This window comes from Triticum urartu, chromosome 2A (assembly GCF_056163025.1).
Source record: "Triticum urartu cultivar PI428250 chromosome 2A, HENAU_Tu73, whole genome shotgun sequence".
Lineage (NCBI taxonomy): Eukaryota > Viridiplantae > Streptophyta > Magnoliopsida > Poales > Poaceae > Triticum > Triticum urartu.
Genome location: NC_141874.1, coordinates 513741780 through 513749261, shown reverse-complemented (window position 1 = coordinate 513749261; position 7482 = coordinate 513741780).

The following is a 7482-nucleotide window of genomic DNA, read 5'->3' as shown; positions in this document are numbered from 1 at the left end:
TGCGTGACATCCACGAAGGAGATTGTGTTCACCATGCCGTTTCAAAGTCCCTGGTAGCTAAGGCCTTTCGTCACGGTTTCTATTGGCCGACGGATCATGCTGATGCTGATGATTTGGTAAAAAGGTGTGATGGTTGTCAGAAGTTTTCACGTCGAGCTCATGTTCTGGCTCAGGAATTGAGGATGATTCCAATCACTTGGCCGTTTGCAACTTGGGGGCTGGATATGGTTGGGCCCTTTAAGAGATCCAAGGATAAGAAGACCCACCTTCTGGTGGTGGTTGATAAGTTCACTAAGTGGGTGGAGATAGAGCCAGTCAGTAAGTGTGATGCAGCCACAACGGTTCTATTCATCAAGAAGGTGATTTTCCGGTTTGATTTTCCACACAGCATCATAACTTATAATGGTACTAATCTATCCAAGGGTGCTATGAAAGAATTTTGTCAACGTGAGCACATCCGGCTTGATGTGTCATCAGTGGCTCACCCCCAATCTAATGGTCAAGCGGAGAGGGCCAATCAAGAGATCTTGCGAGGCATCAGGCCCCGGCTTATGGTTTCTTTACAGCGGACGCCAGGTTGTTGGGTGGAGGAGTTACCTTCTGTGTTATGGAGCATCAATACCACGCCCAACAGATCTACGGGTTATACACCTTTTTTCATGGTTTACGGAGTAGAGGCAGTTCTCCCTAGTGACATCCGTCATGACTCACCCCGTGTGGCGGCTTATGTTGAAGTTGACAAGTCAATCTTATAAAGACCCTGAACTTGTCATAGTTAAAATAACGATTGGTTGATGTGAGGTCCATCTTATAAGGCTTTGTAAAATGGTTTAACTCAGTGGCCTGGTAGCCCATGAAAAGCCTCGCAGTTTTTGCACATTTTCTTCTGAGATATTTCTGATATTTCTTTTGAGGCGTTTTATACTAATCCAGTGTTTATTGACTCGGACTGGCTGTTGACTATAAGTCGGTCGAGCAAACTGAAAATATTGCCGGTATCTATTGACCCATTTTTGCTGTCGATTATAAGTCATCAGTATACACTCAACTATAATCCGGTGACGATTGACCTGGTCTGGATTTGACTACAAATCGCCAGTATGATATACGAATAATCCGGTGTTTATTATAACCCGGCACGGCTTTACTATAAACCGGCAAAACAGAGAGGAGTTATCAGTATTCAAAGATTTGGGTCATCACCCTTATTACAAAAAGTTGGTAAACCAACGATGTGATTCCATGTCACAGGTATGATATATTTCATATTTGATTATTCTTAAATACAGCTCGATTATATGACCCGTCCAACGATACACCGCCAGGACACTTTAAACTTGTTATATGCAGAAACAGGTTGAATAAAGCTGCTAAAGATCATGAGCAGACATAGCATAATCATGGCGGATTAACAGTATCATGCAAAGTGAATATGCGCGATGGCATAGCAGACCAAGTATTTAAACTAGCCATTACAAGGCGTTTTGATGCCCAAAAGGATAATTATTTTCAGCAAGTATTGCAGTATGCAGAATATTAAGCCGGCCTCCGGATCATGACTCTTCGCCAGGCTAGCTTGATGGCTGTGGATCATCCTGCACCGGTTCATCCTCCTCCTCTCCACCCAGCGGCTGGAAATCAATGGTTGTCCAGTCGATTCTAGTTAAGGCCTTGAATACAACTTCGCCGCTTATAAGGGTGGAGGGGTCAACATCGGGAGCGTAGGTATGCTTACGGATTGGTGGGATAAGATTCTCCACATCATGGGTTGGCGCATTAGCCCGTTTGTTGTCAGCATCATAAACCGCCTGGTAATGAGAAAGATCTGTTTCTTCAGCCAATTTGCTTGCTAAGGGGTGCATTTCCTTCGTCAAAGCTCGGAGATCATCATTGTCAAAATCTGACCTGTCCTCCTTTATGCTCGGATAGCTTCTTCCTACATCAGCCGAGTCAAGATCGGTATCCAAGATTTAGCCCGGATTAATGCAGTCAGAGCACCTGCCCTTGCAGCTGATCTTTTTAACTCCTCAAGTCGGGCAGGCAGCATGGATAGCTTCTCAAGTGTTTCCTTGATCAAGGTTGGGGTGGTTTATTATGAGCAGCAGTACAAATGATCCGTTGTGCGCCGGTATATAACTGCTCTATAAGAGTATAGGCAGCCTTCAATTTCTTCTGCATATCAGAGCCTAGAGGGGTAATGCGAGATCCTGCATCATCATGCATATCGGTAAACCAACAGTTTATGGGATAATACATGTTAGTAGCTTAACTAAGGGGACTTACCAAACACAACACTGGTCATGGCATTGATTTCCCGCTTCAAGCCAGCCAGTTCTTCTGCTACTGGATTAAGGGTTGTTTCAACGTCCTCCACCCGTTTTAGCAAAGCTGCTTTTTCAGCGTCCCATCCTGCCCATTCGCCTTTAAAGCCTTCTTCACACTACAAAAAAATACACTTCCGTGATGATACGTGTTTGTCACAGTAGGTCGCGTTTTTTGTCATGCATGTACATCCATGACAAATTTATGACAGAATCAAGATAGTCATACCTGTGCTGTCGTAGAACTGTTCCATGACATTACCAAAATTATCATCACGGAAGTGTCCACTTCCATGACGATAAATCGCGCGTCACAGAAGTGCTTTCGTCAAGGGTGACCGACACGTGGCATCCACTGTAATGGAACGCCGTTAAGCTATCGGGTCGGGTTTTGGATCTGATAACCCGTTAACAGCCCCGACCAATGGGAAATTTCCACGTGTAAAATTCTTATTGGCCGCACAAAACACGTGTCAGCTCATCAGTGGGTCAGATAGGCGCCTATGATACGTCGACACGTGACACGACCCAACAGAGGCCCATTCCTGTGAAAAGGCCGGCCCATTTGACTTGGTCAAAAGGTGGCGGGCCAGCCCATGGAAAGCCTGTTAACGGCCTATTCGCATATAGCCCATTTACAGCCCGCTAACCCAAGGCCCGTTATGCCCTATCCGAATTAGGCCCAGTAGCGTCATCTGGGCCATCCAATATGATTCCAGCCCGTTTTCACTTCTGGCCCATGTATGGCCCATGACGTCTTTCGGCCCATATGAGGCCCTATGTAACTCTTGGCCTATTAACGGCCCGTGGTGAAACTGGCCCGTAATGAACAGTGTATCACTTTACACCCATTAACGGCCCGTGGTGAAACTCGCCCATAATGAACAGTGTATCACTTTATACCCATTAACGGCCTGTTATTCCGTTGGGCCGTTTCCAGCCCATGTTATCTTTCGGCCTTCTCAGAGCCCATTTATTCTTGGGCTCATTTCTAGCATTCATTTACTTATGGCCCGTTACTGTCATTTTCTGCTTGTGGGCCAAATTCAGCCCGTGGTTACAGTCGGCCCGTTTGTGGTCCGTTAATACGTTGAGCCGTTTTCATAGCGTCATCAAATACGGCCTATTAATGATGGCCCGTTACGGTCGGCCCATGAACGGACGATTCCAACTCTAGCCCGTTTACAGCCATAATGCATCCTGTTATTGGCGCATGTTTGGCCAATCGATCATACGACCCGTATAAGGCCCATTGATGATACGTCCCGTAGAAGGCCCATTGTTTCTATGGCCCGTAGAAGGCCTACTGTTTCTACGGCCCGTAGAAGGCCCACTGTTTCTATGGCCCGTAGGAGGCCCAGTGTCACTACAGTAAATATTAGCCCATGGTTATTGTGGCCTAGTTTTAAAAAATAGGTTATTGCAGCCACTAGTTAACCGCGGAAAAAGAACTGCAATGACTACAAGCAAACAAATAAACAAGACAACAAGGAAATAAATAAGCAAGCAACTAACGCTAGGCTATCACGGCTATTACACATATTACATCCACTGGGCATCAAAGTTCGCCACCAGTGCAAATATAGGGAACAAAGCAGCATATCATATACACTGGCCGTCAAATCACCAGTGCAAATAAACGCGGCAGCAAAACAAGAGCATAACTGAAACAACTTCAGAAGAGCTCAAGAAACGTTATCCTGGGTATCCACCATGCTGGCAATAAGCTTAGCAAGCTGATTAGCTTTGTCCTGTTTGGCGCTAAAATCCTCCAACGCTTGCTGTTGCACCAGAAAGTATGCATCCGAATGCTCCAGGGACTTCCGCAGTCCTTCCGCTTCTTGTCGCAGCACAGCTGATCGATGTGTTTCAGCTTGTAGTTGAGACTCAAGAAACCGAACTGATTCAGACAGTGAGTTTGAATAGCTTCTGCAAGCGGTAGTGGCCAGTAACTCCAACACTAAACAAAGACAGGATGTGTCACTATCCTGAACCTTATCTGCATTACTTCCTTTACCGTTGCTTAATAAGGCACTCTTCCCCAATATTTTGTCAGCATTCTAAAAGAAGAAACAAGCAGACACATAACAAGTTTAGCATGTACTAGTATATGAAACTCATTTCGGTGAACCAGTTCATTAGTAAGGTGGACAGGATTAAACTACCAAGTTTTCTATTGCCAAGTACTAGTACATAATAAAAGCATCAAACAAATATATATATATATATATGTCCTATGGTAGCAATGGAATCTTAAATTAGAACAGTTGTTCTTCAGGTTTAGGCACTTGTTCTACATGAACAGAGTACAGTAAGACGCAAGAATATAATACTTAAAATAGAAAATGACCTCATAGACCTTACCACATTCTTGGTTCGGGACCAGTACGGAACAAGGCGTTCCCAGTCATCATCCAGTAAATGTGTCTCAGGAGAACGTAAGGGAATTTGATGAGTTTCTTTGTCGGTGAAGTACGTTTTCTTCAGGTAATTCCGATACTGCCACGAAGCATTCTTGAAGATAGCAGAGGTACTAGCACAGGTTACCTCATCCCGAGTTTCCAAATCGGTCCTTCTCTATAGAGAAAAATGGGAAAATTTGCTGTATTATAACCATCATGGAGGTAGGTTCTATGGGACGAAGCAAAGTAATTGCCATGAATAACATTACTTACACATAACTCCTGGACAAACACCTGCAACTGGCATTTTCCTTCATCTTCAGTATAATATTTCCAAGATGGGAAGATACGCACATACGATTTAACAACATCAAATGCGATAGATGCTAAACTACGACTAGCTGGTTGTGCTTCCTCCACAGGAATAGGTGTACTAACTGGTGGAGTTGGGGTTCGCCGTGATAGTACTGGCCCTTTGGGCACTGGAGCTGCCTTACTAACTGCTCTTGTTTGGGAGCTCTGTGGTGGAGATGGTGCTGTGTCAACAGGAACTGGGTTACTATCGGCTGGGGTTGGGGTTAGATTGGGTGAAGCTGGTTCTCTGTCCATCATAGTAGGGGTACAATTTGCGAGAGTTTGGGTTATGTGTGGTAGGGCTGGTTCTTGTGCATGTACAACCAGGGTGCTATCTCCACCAAGAGGTAGCACTGTTTTATTTGAAGACCGTGTTTTTAGTCCGCTAGATACTGGCATCACCTGCTCCAATTCAAATGGCTGATAAACAGGAAACATAGTTGAATGTACAGACATTGTATGAGAGACATATGCAATAGATAGTGTGGAAAAAAGAGGGCATGAAATAGTTGACATGTATATTGTTTAACTAAAACAGATAGCATGACATGATTTCACATATATGATGTCTATCTAAACTGGATAGCATAGCATAACATAATTCAAAGATATGATGAATAACTAAACAGGATCGCATGACATAATTCACCTACATGTTATCTAAGTAATCAGGATCGCATCATTTAATTCACATATGTGATTTATATGCTAAACAGAGGGCATTCGATATGATGTCTGAACTAAGAACATGGTGTTGAATATTGTGTATATGATGTCTAAATTATGCAATGCAAGACACCGTATGCATGATATGAGCAGTATAACCGTGCCAAGTTAGAGCATACACCTCAGTGGGGGAATAGGACTGGTCATCTGTCTTTGAATCCATCTCTGAGGAGCTATCGGGACCCAACAAGATATCTGCTTCGACAGGTAGCACTGTCTACTCTGAAGGCCTTGTTTTCACTCCAGATTTTTCCATCTCCCACCCAAATGGCTGATTCACAGGAAGAGTAGTTTAATGTACAAACATTGTCGACAAATGGAAATGTAATGAAGAAAAGGATGGGCAAGATATCATTCAAATATATGATGCCTAGTTAAACAGGATGGCATTGCACATTTCACATATATTATGGCTGGCTAAAAGACATGAGACTGCATAATTCCCATATATGATATAGAAACTAAACATGTGGCATTACAGAACATGTCTAAACTAACTAGATGATATATATGATGTCAAAAGTAGGCACTGCAAGGCAACATATGCATGATATGACTAACATCATCATGCCAAGGTAGAGAAAACACCTTGGGGGTAAATAGGAGTGGTCAGCGGCGTCCGAATCCGCCTCAGAATAGATATCTTCCTCTGGATTACAATCTGGAGAGGGGTGGGGAGGGTTTGCCATTGAACCCACCATGGAGCGATTCTGCATGACATTGTATTGCCACGCAAAACTCTTCTCTTTTCTCTACATGTTCAGCATGACTGTGTACAATATCTGACATGCATACGAAAAAATATGGCGAGATTATGTAAGGAGAGCATGCAGAAATTTAGAGTGATGGTAACAACCAGTGGATCGATGTTTTTCCGTTGAACCAAAATAGCCCTAATGGATCGACGTGAATGTATAGTAATAAGTGATGCAACAAGTGTACAACCTCTTTGCCGTAGCCGTGTCGACCTCAGCATCATTGGGTTGGTCGCTGAAGCAGTTAAGGCAGAGGTGGCTATCGGAGGTGTGGAGGAAGATCTGAGGAATCTGTAGACGGCGTCCAGGGCACTGCTTTGTTGTGATGGGTCATTCTGTCGTTGGAGCAGCTCCGGTGAGCCGTAAGACGTCAAGGCTGAAGCAGCACAAGACAGACATCGTCAATCTCAAGTGGGATTCTAATAGCATTTCCAATAGATGATGTAAAATGGATGTAAAATTAACATCACCAAAAACCACCTGACTACAACAGATGAGGTAAAAACTGTTGACTCTGAACTTAACTGTCGAAACTGAAATTTACTGTGGAATCTGAATGCTACTGTCAAAACTAAACGCAATGGTAGCAGAGAGGCACTTGACATGTAGTTTAGGGAGGGCCTGCAGTTCATCTTCAACCTGCACCCCCTGAGCCGCCAGCCACCACCGGCCGAACCGCCGGCCCCAGCGCCACCTCACCGCCCCGAAACAACTCGCCACCGCCACCCCGGCCAGCCCTCTAGCCCCCCCGCCCCCACCCTGAACCCTAAGATAGATAGTGGGGTACCTCTCCGGCGAGCCCCCGTCCCCGCTGCAGGTGGTTCTTCCTTAACTCCGGCGAGCCCCCCAACCCCTGCAAATCGACTGACCCAAAAGTCGATTCAGTCGACCGAAGTGTGGCTTAATCGAAGCAGAGCAGCAGCA